Here is a 26,701-nt window from a genome sequence, read left to right on the forward strand (position 1 = left end):
CCTCCGGTAGTAAGAAAAATATTCAGAACTCCCCTTTCTTCCCCTTCTCAGGGGAAGAAAGAGTAGTAGCTCCACTCCTGCCGGTCTCTCCTGTAGGGGAAGGGGAAGGAGAGGGGAGAACAGCAGCATAAGCGGCTGGCAGAGGCAGGGAAAGACCAGCAGAGAGGAGAGAGAAAAGAGAGGGGAAAGAGAGAGAGAAAAAGAGAGGCAGAGAGAGAGAGAGGAAGAGAGACAAAGAGGGAGTCGAAGAGAGAGAGAGAAAGTCAAAGAAAGAAAGAAAGAGAGAGACAGAAGTAGTGAAGAGAAAACAGTGTACCCTATTCCTTTAAAAGCCAGGGTAAATTTAAAACCTATAATTGATCATTGAAGGTCTTCTCCATGACCCTATAACACTCCAATACCACTTTGTTGTCAGTGTACACAAGGGCGTAGCCCAAAAGCACTGAGGCCACTGACAACTCGTAGCCTTCCTAATCAAAAATCCTTAACCCAGTAACCCACATATGGCCCAAATGCATTCAATCTGTAGCGGCAACTGCTTTGCTAACAGAAGAAAGTAGAAAAATAACTTTTAGAGGAAACCTCATTGTGAGCACACCTCATCAGGTCAGAACTATCCTAAGTGAAAAAAAAAAGCAAAAAGGTAGCTTACTGACTCAAGAACCTTAAAGTATAAGGCTATTCTGTTAGAAAAAGATGATTTAACATTAACCACTGAAAATCCCCTTAACCCAGCAAGCTTCCTGACAGGGATCTTAATTACCTTACGAAGGTGCAACCAGACCTAGGAGGAACTCCCTTCAGAACAGGACAATAGATGGTTCCTCCCTCCTGGGTGATTGAGGGAAAAAGACACTATGGGTATTCAGTAAATGATAAGGGAACTCCTGTAGAAGCAGAGTTAGGAAAATTGCCTAATAATTGGTCTGCTCAAACGTGCCAGCTGGTTGCACTCAGCCAAGCCTTAAAGTACTTACAGAATCAGGAAAGAGCCATCTATACCAATTATAAGTTAATATGGACTGAACGAGGTCTTATTAATAGCAAAGAATAATTGAAATCCCAAACTTACAAAAGTAACTTTACTTTACAAAAGTAAAATTTGCTAAAAGTTAACCGTGTAACGTATTATCCTAACTTCTAATCTGTGGCCTTAGACAGTCTAGTCCACAGACATGAAGGAAGTTTGCTTTGGAAAAGAATGGTTATCATCTTTGAGAAAAAAAGGTAGGGGGGAGAATTTATGTAAAAAGGAATGTTATATGGTAAATTCTTGTCCTAAAATAAATTAACTGGTTGTTTAAAGAAAGGGATGTTTGCAACAAGTCAAAAAGTTGAGGCATGTCGAACAACTGTCTGTAAAAGTCGTGAAAAAAAATTATAACAGGGAATTTATGCAAGAAACGTTGTATAATTTAAAAGTAATTAGGACTCCTGAATGTAAAACTATTGAAGAAACAGTTTATGTGCAAGGTGTATAAGGAAAGTAAAATATACCTTTGGTAAAAGGATTATAAGGAGGCATAAGAATGTGGATTTTTACCGACATTAAAAGGTTAAAAAAAATTGTTTTAAAGGTTTAAGCAAGTTTTGAAATGTTAATTGTAAAGGAAATTCTGTGTGTAAACATATTGGCCAAAGTTAAAGGGGTATCATCCAGTTTTTCTGTGAACTGGACATTAAAATAAAAGCACAACAGGTTTTTCTTAAAGCACTAACCTGCTCTTTAACAAAAATTATAAAAGGTTAAAAAGAGACTATAAAAATCTTACCTTATGGTCAGACATTAAAAATTAAATTAATATGTCTACAAGGTTTTATTAAAATTGAGTTTAACATTAATAACATACTAATATAAAGGTGAAATTTAGCTTATCTGGTATAAAATCATACAGGAAGCATCGTCAAATATAAAATGGTGTTTGGCTTTCTTTGGTCTAAAAAGTAATAAAAATAGGTGCTAAAGGAAATTTCTCAGTAAGAAGGCACCAAGGACTATAAAGTCCACTGCTGATGTCCCCACATTTAAAACAAAAGGTTAATTTCTTAGAATTATATACTTGGTTTATCTTCCACTTCCCTTTCCCTCAAAACTAAAAGTCTTTTAGCACAGGTACCACCCCTAGAATTTCTGGTAAACTAGCACCAGCCTGAGGATCACGTTCTCATCAAATGGTGGAAAGAAGGAAAACTTGAGCCAGCCTGGGAAGGACCCTACCTTGTGCTGCTAACCACCAAGATGGCTATTTGTACAGCAAAAAGGGGATGGACTCATCACAGTTAAGTCAAGAAAGTACTGCCCCCTCCAGAGTCATGGGCCATAGTCCCAGGGGAAGACGCTACCAAACTAAAGCTAAGAAAAATTTAACTCTCTTTCATCTATTCTATTACTCTTTCTTCTTTCCTCACTCTATTGCCGACCATCTAGTTATTAATGTAACCAAGTCAATTCCACCTCAAACTATTGCATTTAATGCTTGCCTTGTTATACCCTGTGGGGACTTGCCAACTCAAAGACAGCTCTCTACTTCAGAAAAATACCTCTGTCCCTCCTGACTCTCCTCAGACTAGGCATTAGTGAATTGGGACCATTTAATCCAGGCAGATTTCAATAAAGACCCCAGTGTCAACCAGGAGTCTTGCTCCCCGATGTAGAGCTTTTATGCCATAGTTGGTCCAACATTCTGTGGACCACTAAAGAGCAAGGATGGACTGCCCCAATCTGTTTTTATAATTTCCTAAAACCATGCATTCATTTTAGTAGAGGGACACCCTGCCTCCACCCCACCCCCCAACTGTCAGCTAAACCAGTGCAATCCTATACAGGTTATTATCTCAAACCCTAAAAGTTCTTCCCCTTTTCTAAGCTGGTTCCCTTCTTTAAGCTGGTTTCATGGTATGGGGGCTGAGGTTTCAGAGACAGACCCTATTGGATTCTTTGAAATGCATTTCTTTGATCCCCCGCCACCTGTACCTTTCTCTAAGCCTTCTTCCAAAACCTCTCACAACAGAACAGTTGCTCCTCCTCCATCTAACGACAAGACCAAGACAAGACCAAGACAGCTATCATAGAAGTTAAAGACTTAAAACAAACTTTGGCAATTAAGACAGGATATCAAGATGCAAATGCCTGGTTGGGATGGATCAAATATTCCATCTGCACGTTAAACAAAAGCAATTGTTATGTTTGTGCGCACCACAGGCCACAGACCCAAATTGTCCCCTTTCCACTAGGGTGATCCTCTAGTTGACTGGGCGTGGGCTGCATGGTAGCTCTTTTCCAGGATTCTACAGCTTGAAGTAACAAGTTGTGCCACCCTCTGTCTCTGCTATATCCCAAAGTCCGGCACCCAGCGGGTCAGCCCCCAAGGGCCATCCAGCTTCCATCTCCCAACACTAAGTTCACTTCGTGTCTCTCATGACACGGAGGAAACTTAGCATTCCTTGCAGACCTGAAGGGGTGTGGTGAGCTTAAGAATTTTCAAGAGCTTATCAATCAGTCAGCCCTTGTTCATCCCTGAGTGGATGTGTGGTGGTATTGTGGTGGACCTTTACTGGACACTCTGCCGAATAACTGGAGTGGCACCTGTGCTTTAGTCCAGTTGGCTATCCCTTTTACCCTGGCATTTCATCAACCAGAAAGACATCATAAAGCAAGAGAAGCGCCTTATGGGTCTTTCAACTCTCACGCCTATTTAAATGCCATTGGAGTCCCACGGGGAATACCAAATCAATTTAAAGCCCAAAATCAAATAGCTGCAGGATTCGAGTCAATATTTTGTTGGGTGACAATTAATAAAAATGTAAATTGGATAAACTACATCTATTACAACCAACAGCGATTTATTAAGTACACTAGAGGTGCTGTTAAAGGAATAGCTGAGCAATTAGGGGCTACTAGCCAGATGGCTTGGGAAAATAGGATAGCCTTAGACATGATATTAGCAGAAAGAGGAGGAGTCTGCATCACGATTAAAACTCAATGTTGCAGCTTCATGCCAAACAACACTGCCCCTAAGGGAAGTATAACAAAGGCATTGCAAGGTCTGATTGCTCTATCCAATGAGTTAGCCATCAACTCAGGGGTAAATGACCCCTTTGCAGAATGGCTAGAAAAGTGGCTCGGTAAACAGAAAAGAATAATAGCCTCAATTCTTACTTCCTTCGCAGCTGTAATGAGTATACTTATCCTTGTCTGGTGTTGTGTCACACCATGCATCTGTGGGTTGGTGTAGAGGCTCATAAAAATGACACTTACTAAAATCTTCCTTAACTATCCTCCACCTTATCCAAAGAAGCGTCTTTTAGAAAATCAAGCAGAACAACTAAGCCAAGACATGTTAAAAAGTTTGAAAAGAAAGAGCTGTGAGGAAATGCAAGAGGAGGGGTTGTTAGATATGCATTCTAAATTTCTTTTCAAAGAATCAATATGTTAGTATGTTCAATTCTTTGCCTTCTACTTTTAAACTTAACTTCCTCGTAAAGCAACCTTTTTCGATTACCTGCTGTACCCTGACTCATTCCAATTACCTACTCCACCCTGACTCATTCCGATTATCTGCTCTGTCATAACCATTTTTCCCACCAAACCACTCACCCCATCACTCTCTTTAAATTAGCCAATCAGAATTATTTAGCCTGTGCAGTCTACCCCTAGCCAATAGGGGAACGACACAGCAGCAGAGGCCATGTGCGTCAGGGATAAGAAAGCCTTCCCCTCCCTTGTCCAAGTGTGCGCTCACCATTGCTGATCTGTAAGGGCGCACCCTTCTGTAGAAGTAACTTGCCTTGCTGATAATTAAAAAGAAAGTTTTATATTTGAGTGCTATTTATTTTGTGGCACCGAAACTTTATTTATAGCACCTTGACTTGAGGCAATTGAGGCACTGAATGAACAAACTGTTCATTTGAGACTGACTGCAAGACAATCGAGGAATTGGTGAAACAATTCACCAATTTCACCAGTGAAAACAAAACTTATTCTGATTTCCAGACTGACCTTATGAAATCACTGTTACTCTGATGGTCACTACCGGGAGGCAAAGTCATATTTTGAAATAAATTGGGGATTAAATGAGGAAATGAGAACCCATGTAGTAAGTGAGAATCCATGTCAGCAGTTAACACCCAGAAGTTTTTCTACACATTCCACTGAGATAAATTTTAAAAGTCCAGAGCATTTTCCCAGGACCCCTTTCTTACTTACATTGCAGCATTGCTGATTAAAATTGTGATTAATTCTGACCAGGACCACAATTAAGTGGTAATATTTTATCATATAAACATATAGTCTTTTGCTTAAAACCGATGTGTAGGGGGATCTTTTACTATTAAACTATTCGGGCTCCTTTAGCCTGTTCCTCCAAGCTGGCTCAAAGCATCTGGCACATCTCTTTGAATGGACAAAGGAGTGAGGCCAAAGCTGTAGTCCCTTGTTGTCTGAGCTCTTGATCTGCCTTCCCTGACAGCCCTGCTTGCAGAGAAACAGAGAGATTAGGGAGATGCCTGGGGGCTGGGAATGTGACAAGCAACAGTTTCCATGAGCATTTATCTCTACTTGGCAAAGATAAGAAAAGTCTGGGAACAGGCCTCTGGTGGAACGTGTTGGCAATCACAAAGCATCCTGAGTTGTGCTTTGGAATCCAGAAATATATGTGTATTATCCATCATAACCAGATAACAAGCCTCATAGTGACTGTGAGAGTCACTAGAATTTGACCTTCATTGAAATAAGAGCAGCCATTTATTGGCCAAGAGATTTATGCGCATTGCCTTTAATCATTACAATAACCTCTGAGATAATCTATTTTGTGCTTGAAGAAAACTGAGATTGAGGAAGATGTGATGATTTGTACAAGAGCACAAAGCCATAAATGTAAGGGGCCAGGGTTCTAATTCGGGCTTTTCTGGCTCCAAAGCCCAGGCTCTGTCCACTGTGCCACTCTGCCCCTTGCTAGGTACAAGGTAAGACTGCTCTCTGCAAGACCAGGCTGCGTTTGTGAAACTGTCTTCCTAATTAACCTTTGTGCTCAAGTGTTTCTCAGAAAAGGCCATCCCATCAGCAATTCTTAAGTGTTTGGCTAGTTGTTTGTCCCAGACTGGTTAGTTTGTTTATTTTCCTGTCATTTTTTTCAAAAATCCAAATCTAGGCATAATGTGTACATTTGTCTCAGTGGATCCATTTCTCCTGGGTCTGAAGCTAGCTCATCTCAACCATCCCTTCGCCTTGGAAAAGTCTCCCAAGCAAGCTTAGCTAACCATCAGCAAATAATCCCTTTGGCTACTATCGCTTAAGAAGTACCTGATTCTGAAGATACGTTCTGCTGATTTGTCACGTAGAAGAATGGAAGCATAGAAAATTGTTATTTATTTATTTATTTAATTTATTTTTTGAGATAGAGTCTCGCTCTGTCACCTAGGCTGGAGCGCAGTGGCAGGAACTCGGCTCATTGCAATCTCCACCTCCCAGGTTCAAGCGATTCTCCTGCCTCAGCCTCCCAAGTAGCTGGGACTACAGGCTTCCACCACCACGCCCGGCTAATTTTTGTATTTTTAGTAGAGACAAGATTTCACCATGTTGGCCGGGCTGGTCTCGAACTCCTGACCTCAGGTGATCCTCCCGCCTCCGCCTCCCAAAGTGCTCGGATTACAGGCGTGAGCCACTGTACCCAGCCCCCAAATGGGGAAAATTAGAGCATAGTTAAAACATGTTTCTTTGTGTTCTACTCCCACTTATTTTTTATTTATTTTTTTGAGACAGAGTCTTGCACTGTTGCCCAGGCTGGAGTGCACTGGTGCAATCTCACACTCACTGCAACATCTGCCTCCTAGGTTCAAGCAATTCTCCTGCCTCAGCCTCCCAACTAGTTGGGACTACAGGCGCACACCATCACGCCTGGTGAATTTTTGTATTTTAAATAGAGACAGGGTTTCGCCATGTTGGCCAGGCTGGTCTCGAACTCCTGACCTCAGGTGATCCTCCCGCCTTGGCCTCCCAAAGTGCCACTGCACCCAGCCTGTACTCCCACTTCTGACTGCCATCACCCCAATTAGCTATATCAAGGTCCTCATGCCTGGGCAATAACATACCAAGGGGAGGTCCTAAGGCTTGAGACATGCAGCCAATATCTGGCCTAGAGTGAAAATCTACAATCAGGAAGGCAGGAGAATGGTGCCAAAGCCCAGAATCCTGACCAGTCGATCAGTTGGAGGGTAGTCAGGACCAGAATCCTGACCAATCAGCTGGCTAAACAGATACGGATGCAATGAGACTAGCCAAATCTAGTAAGGAGGCATTAAACCAGATGTGGGCAAGTCAGGCAGGACAATGGTAGCCCAAGAAAATTTGAAGTAATTCCTTGCGTAACTAACTGGGCTTGGCCCATTCTGCTGAGCCAAGGTGGAATGAAAGGATTCAACCATGTTGGAAAATCTTAGAGGTAACATTGTTTACAACTTTTGCACTGAGAATATAGGTGATTAGAAGTTATATCTGAGCTGGGCACAGTGGCTCATGCTTGTAATCCCAGCACTTTGTGATGCCAAGGCAGGTGGATCACTCGAGCCCAGGAATTCCAGACCAGCCTGGGCAACGTGGCAAAACCCCATCTCTACAAAAAATACAAAAATTAGCTGAACATGGTGGTGCACAACTGTGATTCCAGCTACTCAGAAAGCCAAGGCAGGAGGATTGCTTGAGCCCACGAGTGCAAGACCAGCCTGGGCAACATGGTAAGATCCCATCTCTACAAAAAAAAAAAAAAAAAAAAAAAAAAAAAAAAATATATATATATATATATATATATATATATATATCCGTCGAAGATCGGACAGGAACACTGACAATTTTGGCAGATGCCAGAATGGATAAATGATGACATTTATTTTATATATATATAATATATATTTTATATTATATATATGATATATATCATATATATCATATATATTTTATATATATCATATATGATATATATCATATATAATATATGATATATTTTATATATATCATATATATAATATATGATATATTTTATATATATCATATATGACATATATCATATATATCATATATATGATATATATAAAATATATATCATATATATGATATATTTTATATATTTTTTATATATAATATATATAATATATATATAAAATAATTTTTTAAAAAGAAGTTAGGCCGGGTGTGATGGCTCAAGCCTGTAATCCCAGCACTTTGGGAGGCAGAGGCAGGTGGATTACTTAAGGTCAGGAGTTCAAGACCAGCCTGGCCAACATGGTGAAACCCTGTCTTTACTAAAAATACAAAAATTAGCCGGGTATGGTGGTACATGCCTATAGTCCCAGCTACTCTACTCGGGAGGCAGAGGCAGGAGAATCACTTGTACCTGGGAGGCAGAGGTTGCAGTGAGCCAAGATTGCGCCACTGCACTCCAGCCTGGGTGACAGAAGCCAGACTCAGTCTCAAAAAAAAAATGTTACATCTGAAAGGTATTAATTTAAGACATAAATAACTAAAGGTATATACCAAATATCCACACTTGAAAATCAATTCTGACTGTATTTCAAAAAGCAATAAACAGCACACTTGCATGGTAAGAATTTTTCTACATCAGGAGCTCTAACCATTCTGGCTCAGTATCTTTAAACCCACAGCACATGCCAAGCATATATACAGCAAATGTCCTTGCTCATTCCCTCTTTTGGACTTTACCTGAGAAACCCTCAGTCTTCCCACTTCTCAACCTGTCTGAACACTTCCATGTACCAGCCCTGTTTAATACCTGACTCTGACAGGCTCCTTCTGATAGCTGTTCTGCAGTTCTGCCCCCGATGGCCTGATAGGTACACTTGTATACCAGCGCTCTTCTGTATTGCAGCTGCTCTCTTCTGAGTTGTCCCTCCCTTAACTGATTTGTTCCAGGCTTCCAGGGAAAGCAGAGAGAGCACCCTTTCCTTTACTCTGAACCATGCAGTGATTACTCCAATAGTGAGAAATATATAAAAATCGCTCCTTTCCAATTATCTTTTATTTTTTTGGATTTTTTCCTTTTTTTTCTCTTCCCAGAAAAATCTCAGGCACACTCCAATTATCTTCAATCCCATAATGATCTATTCCTTTATTTTAAATGTGGGGGCTGCCTTTTTTTAAATTTAAGTATTTCTTTTATTATTTATTTTATTTATTTATTTATTTATTTATTTATTTATTTATTTATTGAGACAGAGTCTCGCTGTGTCACCCAGGCTGGAGAGCAATGGCATGATCTTGGCTCACTGAAACCTCTGCCTCCCAGGTTCAAGCGATTCTCCTGCCTTAGCCTCCCAAGTAGCTGGGACTACAGATGCGTGCCACCATGTCTGGCTAATTTTGTATTTTTAGTAGAGACAGGGTTTCGCCATGTTGGCCAGTCTGGTCTCGAACTCCTGACCTTAGGTAATCCACCCGGCTCGGCCTCCCAAAGTGCTGGGATTACAGGTGTGAGCCACTGCACCCAGCTAAAATTTAAACATTTCTACAAGACAGAATATTTTAGTATGAATGAGTATATCTCAATTTTTAACCCTGGGTCCAAAGAGACCAAGATAATGCCTGGGGAAGAGAAAGCAATAAAAAAAATAAGACAGAGAGACAAAAACGAAACTAGAAGCACCAGACAACATCACCGCTTTCCAATTTTGCTATTAATATGAACAGCACCGAAGTTTTTCAAACAATATCCTATCTTAGCTACATCTTTAGAATGAGTAAGTCAAATAGTTTACAGGCTTATTATTGTTGTCTTATACCCAAAATCAGGGACCCAAAATATAGACCCATTAATATTTATGTAGTCGAATAATATTTTGAGCTATTAACCTAGAGTTCCTCTCCTTCCTCCCATCCCTTCTTCCCCTACCCTACCCAGTATTTCTTAGTTCCACTCGCCCTTCCCTGAGCCCTGGCAGCTAGGACATTCCATCTTCACTGTCTCAAGGTAGAACCTAAGGAGCCTGCTAGGTCTTTCAGTTCTCCCCACTCAGCTGGATATGACAGAGTATAAATGGCTGCATGATGTTTCCCCCTGCTCAGATGGCCTCACATTATCTATAGGTCACTATGTCACTCAAAAAATACTGCAAATGTAGCTAAGAGAAGGCTAGCAGGCCTGAAGAAGCCTTGAGCTTGGGATAAGGAAGACAAAACAGTGATCCATTGATCCACCATCGAAGATCGGACAGGAACACTGACAATTTTGGCAGATGCCAGAATGTATAAATGATGACAACATAAAACAGATGCTCCCAGCTCCTCACCTCCATTCTGACTTCTTGGCACAGGTGAACATCCCAGAACTCAGACCCTGAGCTTAAAATTCAACTACCTGGCAGAATAGAGAAAAAAAGGATGTTTCTTATACAATTGAATGTGTAGCCTGAAATGTACACCCACTATGTTGGTTAATAGAACAAGGTGCAATGTGACTAAGTAGAAACACATGTTTAAGAAACAAGAAGATAGGGCACGAGCTGGACATAGAAGTACACTGAGAGCCTCTGCCTTACACCAGGTGAACACAGGGTCCATGTACTGAGATGACATGTGTAAGGGTCCTATCCCTAGGACTCCAGTGCCAGGAACTCCTGCAGAAGCAGCACCTCCCACCTCACGCTCCAGAGGCTTTGCCCAGGGTGAGCTGATGAATGAAGTTGGCTGGGAACATATTTCAGTTAGCAAGAATTAGAATAATTTATTTCAGACCCCAACTTCTGAAAATTCTTTTGCAAGAACACTAAAGCTCAAACACTGTAAAGGAAAGAAAGGGGTCAGGTTTGGAAGCAGAATATAAAATAATATAAAACACAAAAATCAGATAATTGTGAAAATACAGAAGTATAAAAAAGAGATAATACATGAGATCATGGAAGAGGTCTGTAGGCCACATTCACCCTCTCCCAGTCCCCCGGGACACTCCTGCTACTTCAATAGCTGTAGTTTCCTCTCGGTTGATGTGATATATCAAAGTTCAATTACTTACATATTGGTTGATAGCAGTATGCCAGATGTCCCCATTTGGTCAAACGGCCAAAAAGTTTATGTAGTCATGGATGCTGATTTGGAGGTTGGAAAAACAATTATAAAAGGCTGTAGGCTGGGTGCGGTGGCTCACGCCTGTAATCCCAGCCCTTTGGGAGGCCGAGGCAGGCAGATCGCCTGAGGTCAGGAGTTCCGAGACCAGCCTGGCCAACATGGTGAAACCCTGTCTGTACTAAAAATACAAAAATTAGCTGGGCGTGGTGGCAGGCGCCTGTAATCCCAGCTACTTGGGAGGCTGAGGCAGGAGAATTGCTTGAACCCAGGAGGCGGAGGCTGCAGTGAGCCAAGATGGTGCCATTGCACTCCAGCCTGGGCAACAAGAGCGCAACTCGGTCTCAAAAAAAAAGGCTGTAGCTAAAAATGACTTTTAGCTCAGTTTTTTACAGTAGGTAGTCAGGCAGACATGAGCAGGGCAGGAGGCAGCACTATCCCCAACCCCCTACCAAGAATATCAGGTGATCATCGGGTGATGGTCAGACGGTTGTTAACTGTCTCCCTAAAATAATAATTGGTTGCAGCGAGCACCAGGGATAGGCAGTTTCCCAACACATGGAAAAAACCTGAAACTGGTGATCAGCAGCTTCCCAATAATATCTCAGGAACTGGTTGAGTGGGCTCACAATGTGCACTAAGAGGCAAAATGGGGCAGTTTAACTGGTATATGACCTCCTAGGGACATTCGGCAGGTAAGGGAAGAACGCCTGGAGTGAGCATGTGTCCAACTCCAGTAAACACACTGCGCATGCTCCGTTTCCAAGCGCTAGCAGGCCACTGCGCATGCGGACAGCACACCCCCAAGGGAAGAATCAGTGCGGAAGGGAGGCAAGACCCGGTAAGTATGCTTACATAGAAAACCCTAAGTCAAAAGGTCAAAGCGGGCACTTGTCCTTCAACTCGCCAGCTTGGCCCTCTTCCAAGTGTACTTTCCTTTTTTCCCTGCTCTAAAGCTTTTTAATAAACTTTCAGTCCTGCTCTAAAACTTGCCTCGGCTGGGCGCGGTGGTTCACACATGTAATCCCAGCACTTTGGGAGGCCGAGGCGGGCAGATTACTTGAGGTCAGGAGTTCGAGACCAGCCTGGCCAACATGGTGAAACCCTGTCTGTACTAAAAATACAAAAATTACCCGGGTGTGGTGGCGGGCGCCTGTAATCCCAGCTACTTGGAAGGCCGAGGCAGGAAATCGCTTGAACCCAGGAGGCGGAGGTTGCAGTGAGCCAAGATTGGGCCACTGCACTCCAGCCTGGGCAACAGAGTGAGATTCCTTCTCAAAAATAAATAAATAAACAAACAAATAAATAATACTTGCCTCAGTCTCTCCTTCTGCCTTATGCCCCTCAGTTCACTTCTTTCTTCTAAGGAGACAAGAATTGAGGTTGCTGCAGATTTGCACAGATTTGCCACTGGTAACAAATTTCCTCATATTACAGATGAGAAAAAATTAGACCGTGTGAGAGTGAAAGAGTTGCCAGAGGTCACATGTCTAATTAGTGGCAGAGCTGAGTCTGGAATCTAGGTTTCCTAATTTCCTGTCCCATACTTATTCCATTCCTTCATTCCCACATGCTGCTATTAACTACACATCTTGAAACACACCCGCTTTCCCTGATCTCTATCAAGAAGACTAACGTTTTTTCCTTCTGTCTATGAAGGACACTGCTAAGGAGAGCTAGGACCGGCAAGGACCAAAGCACCTACCTACAATAAGAAAGAGAAAGTTACTATAATCCAAATATTCTGTTTCTCCATACCTAGAGCTCTGCCTGGTGGAGTTCTGAAAAAGGCCTCCATGCAATAACAATAAGTAATTTTTTTAAATTAATTAATTCTTTTGTCACTTGAGTACACTGATGGCTGGGGTGACAGCAAGCCTTAGTTGGGGAAAGGGTAAACCATCATTGCATCACCATGTCTTAGTGAGCTCTGGGGAACACAGTTAAAACAGAAAGTAAACAGAAGAAATCTGAGCAGGCAAAATTAAGTTTTTGCTCAATGTTATTGCCAATTAAACAGAATTGCTGTTCGGTTATTTCTTTGATAGGAGGAAACAATACTTATGTCCACTTAGGAAAAGGGATCTTCTAAGATAAAGTTGAAATATTCTAAAAAATAAGTATCAGAAAATTCTTTGTCTTTGGGGAAAAGCCAAACTTAAGGAAGTCTCATTTCATTAGACTACCTTTGCAATAAAGCAGGCCTGTTAAAAATGGATGGCATAGCCATTTTAAGGAGGTTGATAAAATTGTTCCTCTCAGCACCATAAGGCAGGGTGAGAAAAAAAATTGTTCCTCAAGTTTCATGGACAAAATAAAAGCACCTTTTGAAAATAGAAGTCCTCTAATTCTTGATGCTGGTGCCTCCTAATATTTGTGAAAGAAATTTCTTTAAAAGGACACGTCTATTTAATTTGAAAATGAGTTATTGGATGTTGTTGTGTTATATCATTTTATAGAAAGTCTTGTGATATAATGGCGTCCCTTATCAGGAAGCAAGGTCTAGTGAGAGACAGTATAGTGAATGGAAGAAGTTAGCATGTAATTCAATCCTTCCCTACGGGTTTATCCAAAGCTAGATCTTCAACAGTATGTCTATACAGACCATTTCTGGAAATGTTCACTCATGTTTACAATTACGGCAGGCAGTCTCATCTTTTTTTTTTTTTTTTTTTTTTTTTTAGATGGAGCCTTGCTCTGTTACCCAGGCTGGAGTGCAGTGGCACAATCTCAGCTCACTGCAACCTCTGCCTCCCGGGTTCAAGCGATTCTCTTGCCTCAGCCTCCCAAGTAGCTGGGACTACAGGCATCCACCACCACACCCGGCTAATTTTTTGTATTTTTAGTAGAGATGGGGTTTCACCGTGTTACCCAGAAGAGGGTCTCAATCTCCTGACCCTGTGATCTGCCCACCTCAGCCTCCCAAAGTGCTAGGATTACAGGCGTGAGCCACTATGCCAGGCCAGTCTCATCTTCTTTAATTCATCCTATATCACATGGACTAATTAATCTTCCTTTTCCTTAAAAAAAAGGTGGGGGGGTGGCTGATATGATGTTACTCTCCCGATAAAATATCCTTTAATGTTTTCATATTATGTACAGAATAAATTCTACTCTCATGAGCATGCCATTAGGGGTCCTCCCTGATCAGGTACAAACTTTGGCACAAGTGGCATGCAATTATTGTTTTACTTTACGTTTTTTGCTACTGTGCCAGATGAAGTCTTTATCCTATTCTCTTAATAATTTTCAAGTTTTCATTTCCCCTTTTGTTAATTTACATTCATAATTTCTGCCCAGTTTTCTAATGGAAGCTTATTATGATTTCCAGTCTGTGAATAGGACCTCTTTATTTATTGAGGTTTGTAATCTTGTGTCAGTCATATTTATGACAACACTTTCAGAGTTTGTTGTGATATTAACTTATATGGGTGATGTTAGAAAGTCAAAAAGTTTATAGCTTAATTGATAGGCCAGAGTTTGTCTTGCATATAATTTATTTCTAGAATCTGTTTTTGGAAGCTTTCCCTCTCATCCTCTGTTCTTCCCATTATCTACCAGATTCATGTGAAACTACCTAGAGTTTTCCAGTCTCAGGTATTTAATACTCTGACATTGGCTGGTCTTCAGACTTTAGACCCTTCATGCCTTTACCAATCGGCTAAATAATTAAGAGTTTATTAGGTTAATAGCAAAGGAGCTACCTTTTCCCCTCTGGATGGCAGAGTTTCCTTTGTGCCTAAAGTGCTTTAGCTGGGCCTGGGCCCTAAGATTTTTGAAACCTGGGTGATAGAGGTGAGGAAGTTGTCATTTAAGAGTTGCAGATTCTGGCCGGGTACAGCAGCTCAATGCCTGTAATCCCAGCACTTTGGGAGGCCAACAAGGCAGGTGGATCATTTGAGGTCAGGAGTTCAAGAACAGCCTGGCCCACATGGTGAAACCTCATCTCTACTAAAAATACAAAAAATTAGCCAGGTGTAGCCGTGCATGCCTGTAATCCCAGCTACTCAGGAGACAGGCAGGAGGAACACTTGAAGTTTCAGGTGAAAGGCATGGCTCAGAGCTGGGCGTGTCCCCTCCTCCCTGCTCAGCTTGGCACCTGGATGGTGGAGCCAGAGGGAATCAGAAGACCATGCTCTTGGTAAGGCCACCACCAATATCAGGAGGGTACAGCATCATTACCAAGGCAACAATGAGATTCCTTCAAGCTACTTGGAGGACAAGCAGGGCATATGGGTGAACACAGTGTTGCTAGACTAGCAGGAAAGGAACATGGTTGGCTTGGATGATTACTGTAGTGGACAGACCGTAAGCAGATATAAGCTATCCTTTGGGGGACAACAGGGAATATTTGGGAAATATTTGACTAGCAATCAATTAAGTGGGGGCTCAAGTTATATTTGGAGCATTAGAAAGTTAATATGACCTCATTTATATCTAGTGAAAAGCCTGGTCATACCAGCTGCACACATTTAAAAATATACATACAGGCTGGGTGCGGTGGCTCATGCCTATAATCCCAGCACTTTGGGAGGCTGAGACTGGTGGATCACCTGATGTCAGGAGTTCAAGACCAGCCTGACCAACATGGTGAAACCCTGTCTGTACTAAAAATACAAAATTAGCTGGGCATGGTGGTGCATGCCTGTAATCTCAGCTACTTGGGAGGCTGAGGCAGGAGAATCGCTTGAACCCAGGAGGCAGAGGTTGCAATGAGTCGAGATCATGCCATTGCACTCCAGCCTGGGCAACAAGAGTGAAACTCCATCTCAATAAATAAATAAACAAACAAACAAACAAACAAACAAGGACAGTGTGCCTACCTTTGTTATGAATGTATGTCAAACCATGTAGGAAGGAAATGCCCTACTGAGGAAGTTTTTAAAGCAGGTTGAGCCTTGTGATGTCCTTTCCATCAAAATCAGCACAATGACCAAGGATAAGCCCTTGATAGGACTATATGAGAATAATGATATCAGTACAGGTCATGGAATGAAACAAATACCTAGAAGTGCCCTCATTCAATTATGTGGACTGAGTGGCAATTATGTGCAAGTCCCTGTGCTAGATGCTGACGGAGCTATCAAAGTGCTTCCAATCAAATTGATTTAAGGAAGGCCATATCTCTGATTATTGCTAGGGACTTAAGCCCACCCTTTAAATATGTTATGGCATCTGCTATATTTAGATGATTTTTAGATGGGGTCTTGCTAAGTTGCCCAGGCTGGTCTCGAACTCCTGGGCTCAAGCAATCCTCCCACCTCAGTCTCTCAAGTAGCTGGGACTAGAGGCATGCACCAACATGCCTGGCTCTAGATAATTATTGTTTTATATTGTTTGACTTTTCTAGTAATCTACACTTGTTCATCATTCCTGGCTTACTCTCTATTTTCCAGTTTCTCTAGCTCTTTCATGACTTGGGGTCAGTAGGTACATGATTCTTTCTGCCTGGAATATTCTTCTGCATTCCACCTCCACTCCCCTTTTCGGTTACCTTCTATTTGTCTTTCAAGTCCTGGCTTGGGCCTCTGCTATGGTTTAAAAGTGCTCCCCAAATTTCATATATTGGAAACTTATTCCCCAAATTCATGTTGGTTGGAGGTAGGGCTTTGGGAAGTCATTAAGATTAGATAAGGTTATCAGGGTGGGGGCCAGTGATGGGACTGTTCAGGCTTTATAAAATGAGGAAGAGAAATATCTGAGCTGAAATGCATGCTGTTTCCTTTCACCATGTGATGTTTTCTGCCATGTTATGATCCAGTAAGAAGGCCTTCACCAAATGCTGGTATTATGCTCTTGGACTTCCCAGCCCCCAGAGCCATGAGCTAAATAAATTTCTTTTCTTTTTCTTTTTCTTTTTTCTTCATATTTTTAAAATTTCATTTTCTTTTTTTATTCTAATTTTTTTTCTTTATAAATTACTCAATCTGTGGTATTCAGTCATAGCAAAATAAAACAGATGAAGACAGTATCTCTTTTTCTGGGATGGCTTCTACAACTAAATGTTCCCATCCTCATCCCTAACTGATGGGTTGGTCATCCCTCTAAATACCATAATAGCACCCTTCTAGGCCCTTCTTAGGGCTTCTTTCACACTTTACAACCACGTATTTTCTATGTTTTCCACTATATTGTAAGTCCTATAAAGGTCAGTCTATTATTGCCCCTGAAAGAGTACAGTCAACACTCAGTATTCATGGATTTTGCATCTACAGAGTTAACCAGCCACAGATTAAAAAATGCAGTAGGCCTACAATGCTTGCATCTGTACTGAACACGTACAGGCCTTTTTTTGTCATTATTCCCTAAATAATACAGTATAACAAGTATTTACATAGCATTTACATTCTGTTTTATAATATAGGTATTATATTAATAAGTAATCTAGAGATTATTGAAAGTATACAGGAGGATATGCATGGGTTATATGCAAATACTGTGCTATTCTATATAAGGGACTTGAGCATTCACAAATTTTGGCATCTGTAGGGGGTCCTAGAACCAATCACCCACAGCTACTGAGGGAGGACTGTACTTGGCTGATACATAGTAGACATTCAATACATATGTCTTCATTGGAGTTGACCTTTTGTCAATTACTCTAATAACTCATCACTCTTGAGAGAACGATCATTTTCATTGTCCCTCATTTTACAAGTAGGAAAATATTGCCTGACAATTATTTATAAGAGCTGAAACATGCTACTGAGCATAAAATTCTATTTGCATCTTTTTTCTCCCTAGGAATTCTGTTTTCACCTGTGACTTAGACTACTAGGTCATCAATCAGAAAACTCCAAGAAAGTTTCACTTACCTTAAAACTCTTTTAGCTCTAATGGGGTTCTCACAGTTTTCATGACCTTTAAAGGAGATCAGAATTTGCAGGCACCAAAGAATCTCATGAGTTCCTGGATTCTTCTAAAGAAGATTTCAAACAAAGCACATTAAAGAGTATGTTAAATTGGCCGGGTGCAGTGGCTCACACCTATAATCCCAGCACTTTACGAGGCCGAGGCGGGAGGATCACCTGAGGTCAGGAGTTCAAGACCAGGCTGGACAACCTGGTGAAACCCTGTCTCTACTAAAAATACAAAAATTAGCCAGGTGTGGTGGCAGGCGCCTGTAATCCCAGCTACTTGGGAGGCTGAGGCAGGAGAATCTCTTGAACCCAGGAGGTGGAGGTTGCAGTGGGCCGAGATCGCGCCATTGCACTCCAGTCTGGGGGACAAGAGCAAGACTTCGTCTCAAAAAAAAAAAAAAAAAAAAAAAAAGAGTTGTTAAATTTTAGTTTTTAAAACTCCATAGATTGCTCCACTGGTATTAAGAAGGCCAGTACTATTAAGTGGGGGAGAGCACAAAGTTGCAACAAGGACTGCACATGATCTAGAATTCAGGTCTGTGGCCTTTCCAAGAAGTTGCACTAACGTGGAGAAGCCAAAAAGGGTTTATGAACAGCTTCAGAGAAGAGAACATGGGTAATTACAGGCCCTTTGAGGACTGAGAGGTTGAGTCCCTTTTCCTCATCTCTGTGTAGATTGGCCAACAGTTCTGAGATGAACAAGGTTGAGTAACTAACGTATCAGAGGAATAGAAAGAAATGCAGATAATAAGGTGTTTTAGATGCTGAATCTCACCAATTCTACTTTGTAAGACTTATAGATAAAAAGCAAGCAAGGGGAAAAAAACTTTTGAAAAATAGGAAGTCTTTTGTTGCATAATGTTTGCTGTCAGCTATGGCAAGTGACAGTCATGGGAGGTACCACAAGAGCTTTCATACACATTAGCTCATTTTGTCTTAAATAATCTTTACCACAACAAAGTGAGTCAAGCATTGTTATTATTCTCATGTAACTGATGGTGAATCTGAGGCTCAAAGCTCACAGTCAGTCTTTCACAGGACTGAAAACTGAACCTAGCTCTGTCTGCAATGTGCATGTGATTTGCATGACACCTGTAGACAGTGATTTTATTCAAATATGTTAATTGTCTCAATTGATACAGTCCAGAAAGGAGAGGGCTGCTTGAAGAGAAATCTCTAAAAGTAGGTAGGTGTGGTCAACATTAAATTATATTTTCCCTTTTACTTATTTTGTTATTTCTTTTTGAGGCAGAATCTTGCTCTGTTGCCCAGGCTGGGATGCAGTGGTGCAATCTCAGCTCACTGCGACCTTTGTCTCCCAGGTTCAAGTAATTCTCCTGCCTCAGCCTCCTCAGTAGCTGGAATTACAGGTGCCCACCACCACAACTAGCTAATTTTTGTATTTTTAGTAGAGACGGGGTTTCAACATGTTGACCAGGCTGGTCTTGAACACCTGAACTCAAGTGATCCCCCCTCCTTGGCCATCCAAAGTGCTGAGATTACAGGCGTGAGCCACAATGCCTGGCCTATTTTACTTATTTTTAAAAGCTATTTTTAATTCTACAAGTAACATATAAATATGTGCTCATCATATAAAGTTCAGACATAGAACTTAAGGTCTACCTTTATTTCCCCCTCACCATCCAGAATTAACTATGTGGATACTTTGGAACATATCCATTCAAACATATCCTTTTATCAACAACTTGCATATATGTAGGTAAACATATAAAAATATATGCATATATGTATATATACACACAGATAGTGTGGGAATATTTGTGTTTTTAATGTAAAAATAAGATCAAACCATGGGTTATTCTGTAACGACATTTTCCCCTAATAAATAATATGTCTTTGAGTTCTTTCTGTGCCAGTACATTCTTTTTAGCTGTTTTTTTGTTTGTTTGTTTTTGTTTTTGTTTTTTTGATACGGAGTTTTGCTCTTGTTGCCTAGGCTGGAGTGCAATGGTATGATCTCGACTCACTGCAACCCCTGCCTCCCAGGTTCAAGCGATTCTCCTGCCTCAGCCTCCTGAGTAACAAAGATTATAGGTACCCGCCACCACACCCGGCTAATTCTTTTGTATTTTTAGTAGAGACAGGGTTTCACCATGTTGGCCAGGCTGGTCTGGAACTCCTGAACTCAGGTGATCCACCCGCCTCAGCCTCCCAAAGCACTAGGATTGCAGGCATGAGCCACCATGTCCAGCTTAGCTCTTCTTTCCATAGTGTTCCATAGTCATGATGTACAATAGGCTATTTAACCATTCTGCTATTTTCATTCTTAGATCAAGATATTTTCTACTATAGAATAGTTTTCTGTTTTTAGTTTTTCTGGTTTTGGTTTTTTGTTCTTGCTTGGTTTTCAAAACAGAGATAATACACTTCGGATTATATTGTTTAATACCTACATCTATGTCAGTAAGGGTTTAGGAAAGATAATCTCTCTCCCATTGGCTTCCCAAAAATATTTTTTGAAACATCTATGACTTATCCGAGAAATTAAAGAGAAGAATATCTGTAGCAAAGTATTATAATAATATATTTATCAGGCCAGGCGTGGTAGCTCACACCTATAATCCCAGCACTTAAGGAGGCTGAAGCAGGTGGATCACTTGAGGTTAGGAGTTTGAGAACAGCCTGGCCAACATGGTGAAACCTCAAATCTACTAAAACAAACAAACAAAAACTAGTGTGGTGGCAGGCACCTGTACTCCCAGCTACTCGGGAGGCTGAGGCACAAGAATCACTTGAACCCAGGAGGCAGAGGTTGCAGTGAGGCAAGACTGCACCACTGCACTCCGGCCTGGGTGACAGTGAGACTCTCTCTCAAAAAATACATATATTTATTAATTTATATTTCATCTAAAATTCTAAAGATGAAAATAAGTAATTCCCTCTACTGAATAATGCTTTATTCCCTTGCTTACATATGAAGAACAAATATCAGTAACTAACTTTCATCTGATTGAGACTATGAATCACATAGCTAATCTGCTGTAAAGCTCAGAATCTAACTGTGGCCCATCTCTATTTTACAAATATATAGGGCTTTGCCCAGTATGTTTTATTTCTGATTTCTTATTTTTCTAACCTCAATTTTCCCTTTTCACCAATTTTCTCACATATATTTGTTGTTTCGCATGCTTTTTCTTTTTTTTTTTTTTTTTAGGCAGACTCTCACTCTGTCACCCAGGCTGGAGTCAGTGGCGCGATCTCGGCTCACTGCAAGCTCCGCCTCCCAGGTTCACGCCATTCTCCTGCCTCAGCCTCCCAAGTAGCTGGGATTACAGGCGCCTGCCACCACGCTCAGCTAATTTTTGTATTTTTAGTAGAGACAGGGTTTTGCCATGTTGGCTGGAACTCCAGACCTCAGGTGATCCACTTGTCTCGGCCTCCCAAAGTGTTGGGATTACAGGCATGAGCCACCACACCTGGCCATTTCTGTTGTTTTAAACCATACAGTGCAGCCCTAGGAAACGAATACACTGTCCCTCTATATCTTCTTAAGGTTTATAATTAATCTCTCTCTCTCTCTCCTTTTCTTTTTCTTTTTTTTTTTTTTTGAGATGAGATATCACTCTCACCCAGGCTGGAGTGCAGTGGCATGATCACAGCTCACTGCAACCTTCGCCTCCCAGGTTCAAGCAATCCTCCCACCTCAGCCTCCTGAGTACCTGGGACTATAGGCACACCACCACGCCTGGCTAATTTTTGTTTTTGTTTTTTGTTTTGTTTTTGGTAGAGACAAGGTTTCGTCATGTTGCCCAGGCTGGTCACGAACTTCTAGGCTCCAGCAATCCTCCTGCCTCAGCCTCCCAACGTGCTGGGATTATAGGCATGATCCACCTGGCCCAGAGGTTTATAATTTCTAACCTGAGAAATACAGTCACATGAGTGATCAAAGTTTATAACTGTTAACCCGAGAAGCAGAGTAATATGAATAATCAAATGGACTATTTGTGAGTTCTTACAGATGATTAAGAATTAGTATGAATCTGATGTTCTAAACTTAAGAAGTGAAGGAGTCACAAATGCAGGGCCATTGTTACTAATTTCTCATATTTAAAATACATGTTGCTGAACCTTGAAGATAAAATTTCTGAAGAATTTTGCTTTTCTACCATGCCATTTACACTTATTAATGGTATTATCCTAATGGCTATCTAGTATGGTTCAAATAACCCAGTGGGAGACCCACAAAAAAATTTGTGAGCTTATGAGTCTAGAATTACATATATATATATATATTTTTTTTTTTTTTTTTTTTTTTTTTGAGATGGAGTTTCGCTCTTGTTGCTCAGGCTGGAGTGCAGTAGCATGATCTCGGCTCACTGCAACCTCCACCTCCCGGGTTCAAGCGATTCTCCTGCCTTAGCCTCCTGAACAGCTGGATTACAGGCATGCACCACCACGCCCAGCTAATTTTGTATTTTTAGTAGAGACGGGGTTTCACCATGTTGGGCGGGCTGGTCTTGAACTCTTGACCTTGTGATCCACCCGCCTTGGCCTCCCAAAGTGCTGGGATTACAGGCGTGAGCCACCGTACCCGGCCTAGAATCATATTTTATTCAAGCTGCAACTTTAAATGAATTGCTGACTTATGATGTAAGGATAAACATACTTTTTTAAGCAGCAGTTGCAAAAACAGTAAATCAATTCTGCCGTTCAGTCCTTTAAATGCTCAGCAAATTACTGACAGTTACATTAGTGGAAATAAATCCTTATTGGAACAAAGCTTCTCTTTTCTTTCCTTTTTACTTACATATGAAAATACACATAAGCAAGGTGCTGCCTCTAAGTCTTGCTCAGCACCATATTATGATTATCAATTACTTTTTATTGAAGGCTCATATGAGTCTGTGAACAAATATGTACTTTCAACTTACCTGTGGAGGTAGGAAAAAATCCTAGAGCACAGAAGTCATTAAATACATCTACAATGGATGCATAATGTGGGCCTCACAGCAGCTGATAGCTATGGCCCAACTCACTTTTCTGTAATGAAAGAGCAGGAAGATGGCCAAATCAGTCTGATATACACAAGCTAACGAGGATTTTGTGGCTGCCTCCACAGAGTATGCATCAATGTTGTATTGATTATACTTTCTTTCATTTGAATATATACCTTCACCACCATTGACCTTTATTTCCAAAAGGAATAGAAAACATTTTTATAGGGTTTTGGTAAGTATGGTTTTGTGGATAGGCCTCTCATAAATCTTTAAGTAAATGCATTTCATAATTCTACATTTTAAGTGTGATTTCAGTTAAAAATAAAAACACAACAGCACTAGACAATAAATATTTGTTGAATGAATAAAAGGAAGGATTAATGACTTTATTCATTATGAATCCCTACGTTATATCTGCCCACCTTGCTTCCTTTGGATTGTAATTTGATTTTGTTTATTGATCTGTCTGTAGGGAGAGAATGACCCTGGGGTAGTGATGCAGCTATAGTGGCATTACAATTATATTCCTCATAGGAACTTAAAAGTCGGCATTGTGGTTTTATTTATAGACACCACTAGACTGTGAATGCTTCACTGTAGAGCCTAGCACAGCGCCTGAAATGTCCAGTGAATGTTCCCTGCTTCAGTCTAGGTTGTTGTTTCATTTAGTCAGGGCATCAAACAAAACACTCTCATCTTTAGAAACTGGATAAGTGGTAATCTTAAAAATAAAAAGTGAAATAAAATTTAAGGTGTGGTGGATGGCTTATCAAACATGAGATACAGCAGATGGGGGCATGGTTACGTCTGCCCTCTTTCTTTCATTCGAAATAGATGTCCTCTATCATACACTTTGGATGAAGCTATTTCAAGTGCAGGTGTGGGATGTTGGCTTAGGATAAATTACTTGGCATCAAGCGATCCCTAACATTACAAGGGTGAAGACAGGTTAAAATGAACAACATGGTGGCTTGTGCCTGTAATACTAGCTACTGGGGAGGCTGCAGCAGGAGGATTACTTGAGGAGTTTGAGGCTGCAGTGAGCTAGGATTGGCCTACTATACTTCACCTGGGCAACAGCAAGACCCGATCTCTAAAATAATAAAATGAATAACAGGGACAAACTTTAAGAAAAGAAGAAAAGGGAAAGACAGCACACAATTGCACTAAAACATCTTTGAGACACGTGGAGGAGATGGCCATTGTTACTAGATAGCTCTTGCCATATGCCTAATGGGGACAGGAAGGTGGTAGGATACACAGACGAGCCGTTTTAGTCTTTTGCAGTACAAATCAACAGGCTTTACCTCTTTTTTTTTTTTTTCTCCACACCAATAACTCCGTCAGGCTTGATTCCACATGCACCTGTTTCTTGCGGCAGCATGGCCCAGTAATGCCAGAAGTCTGAATCAATCACACTTATTTGCCTTACGTGAAAGAGGCCTGGTCTTGGGTAATTATTAAAATACAATGGAATGCTTTACATAGAGCCATGGAAGTTCAGATAATGCTGTGTCCATTGTACACACTAATGATGTAGAGTGGTGAGGAGCCACCTGACACCTATTCTGGCAGGTGGGGACTAGAATAGATGCCCCAACCCATCTCCCTCTGGTCAGGATCATATTACCTGAGAAGATGATCTAGAAAGCAAAAGGAGAGTAGGAACAGGAGGCATTAGATAAAACATGACTTTTTAAAGCAGAAAAGTTGAGAAAAACAACATCATGACCTTTGCCTTGATATGGCTAGGGAGTAAAAAGGAAATAAACACATGCAGTCACATGAAGTTAGATATTGTGCTCTCAAATATCTTCTGGGCACTGTCAGCCTGGGACCCAGTATATGGGTCTGCCATAGCCCAAGCTCACTTCCAAGGGGCAGAAGCAATCTCAGCCCACAAAATGTTGACTGACATCTCCCCTCAACAAGGTCTAGACCAAGCTTGTCCAACCTGCAGCCCATGGGCCATATGCAGCCCAGGATGGCTTTGAATGTGGCCCAACACAAATTCATAAACTTTCTTGAAACAGTATGAGACTTTTTCGTGATTTTTTTTAAGCTCATCAGCTATCATCAGTGTTAGTGTATTTTATGTGTGACCCAAGACAATTCTTCTTCCGATGTGGCCCAGGAAAGCCAAAAGATTACACACACCTGGCTCTAGACCAAGATAATGAGGTCAGCAGAGAAGCTAGGATTCCCTTCTTCTGCCACCTGGGTTGTGTTGAGAATCAACATTTCCTTCAAAAATGATCACTCTACCTAAAGAGTGTGGCATTTCCCCAGTGAAACCACAAGAGGATAATCTTCTCAAAATAACCAAATAAGCACACTTAAAAATAATAGAAACATTCATTCAATGCAAAGCAGAAAGTACTTTTTTTTTTCCAAGACGGAGTCTCGCTCTGTCGCCCAGGCTGGAGTGCAGTGGCACGATCTTGGCTCACTACAAATTCCACTTTCCGGTTCACGCCATTCTCCTGCCTCAGCCTCCTGAGTAGCTGGGACTACAGGCGCCTGCCACCACTCCCGGCTAATTTTTTGTATTTTTTTTTAGTAGAGACAGGGTTTCACCATGTTAGCCAGGATGGTCTCAATCTCCTGACCTTGTGATCCGCCCACCTCGGCCTCCCAAAATGCTAGGATTACAGGCGCTAGGATTACCGCGCCCGGCCTTAGTACTTTTTTTTTTTTTAACAGAGGATAATGTTAATGGAAATTGGGTAGTCAAGAGTTAAAATCTGGCCAAAATAATCTGACCAGATAGCTGTATAGTTAGGCTACATTCTGTCAAGAAACATAAAGGAATAGAGATATTTTAAATGTTGTGATATTCCTTATTTATAATCCCCTTCATAGTACTTTTCATACTGTACTATAATATAATGTATCTGTTTACCTGTCTGTATCCCCCTCTAGGCTGTAAGTTCCTTGAAGAAAGAACTCACCCTCTCCCATTCTCTCTTATAGTAGAAGTTAGCATAGAGGTGCCTGGCATATAGGTGGCCAGACACCTATTCAAACCCTGTAGAATGAATGCTTTTACAGCTAGTAAATAGACCAAAGCTCATATCCAATATCATATTCTGCATATTGTCAATAGAAATATTGGGGGAGCAACTGGGAATCAGGTACTCAGAAATTTTTTTTGAGTGGTAAAGAGGGTCCTGATCTTAGATGCTTTCAGTCAGAGCTGCAGTATACAATTGGATAGGTTGTTCACTGCACAAGGTTAACCAGCTAAGGGCACTAATCGGGGTGGAAAATCCAGCCTGTATTCCACTTGACAAGCCATGAACTCCAACACCGCTCTGTATCTGCCCACAGGAAGCAATGCCTTTTTTCAAATTCCTACAAAGGCACTGTACAAACTTCAGATGGTCCTGATTTAAATAACGACAGAGTAATAATGTCTGACAGGTTACATCTCAGGAGCAAGAAAAATTGCCCTACCAATCTGATTCCACCGGAGAGTAAAAGAAACAGTGAAGACTGTCTATTCTTAAAATGAAAACACTGAGGTTGGAGATGGTTTTTCTCTGGATTCTCAACATAGGGTGATGTGCTTATAAAATAATTTTTTTAAATAAAAAAGACCCACATAAGGGAGCCTCTGTATTCAACTTGATCCCTTGATCCCAGAATATGAGTTACAGAATCAGAGATGCATAAAAATCTGGAAGAAACCTTAAAGTTCATAGAATTCCATTGCTAGAAGGAACTTTAGATATCATCTGGTCCAAGAATCTTAATTTTACAGATGAGGAAACCAAAAAGATCAGGGAGATTATGTGATTTGCCTGTGGCTGGTT

At 41.1% G+C, this 26,701-nt stretch overlaps 1 protein-coding gene across 5 annotated transcripts in view; it reads right to left on the reverse strand.

Annotated features, from left to right (window-relative positions):
- LOC129487882 (uncharacterized) overlaps window positions 1-26,701 on the reverse strand; it is an 82,133-nt gene that overhangs the window by 53,808 nt on the left and 1,624 nt on the right. For 4 of the 5 annotated variants that reach the window (XR_010122365.1, XR_010122362.1, XR_010122363.1 and 1 more), the window contains exon 2: window positions 17,884-17,987. The gene's annotated coding sequence lies outside the window, so the exon portion shown is untranslated. Of the gene's footprint in view, window positions 1-12,389; window positions 16,025-17,883; window positions 17,988-26,701 lie in introns of those variants that run through there. The other variant, XR_010122364.1, reaches the window with a different exon arrangement.

This window comes from Symphalangus syndactylus, chromosome 8 (genome assembly GCF_028878055.3).
Source record: "Symphalangus syndactylus isolate Jambi chromosome 8, NHGRI_mSymSyn1-v2.1_pri, whole genome shotgun sequence".
In the NCBI taxonomy this organism is placed as follows: domain Eukaryota; kingdom Metazoa; phylum Chordata; class Mammalia; order Primates; family Hylobatidae; genus Symphalangus; species Symphalangus syndactylus.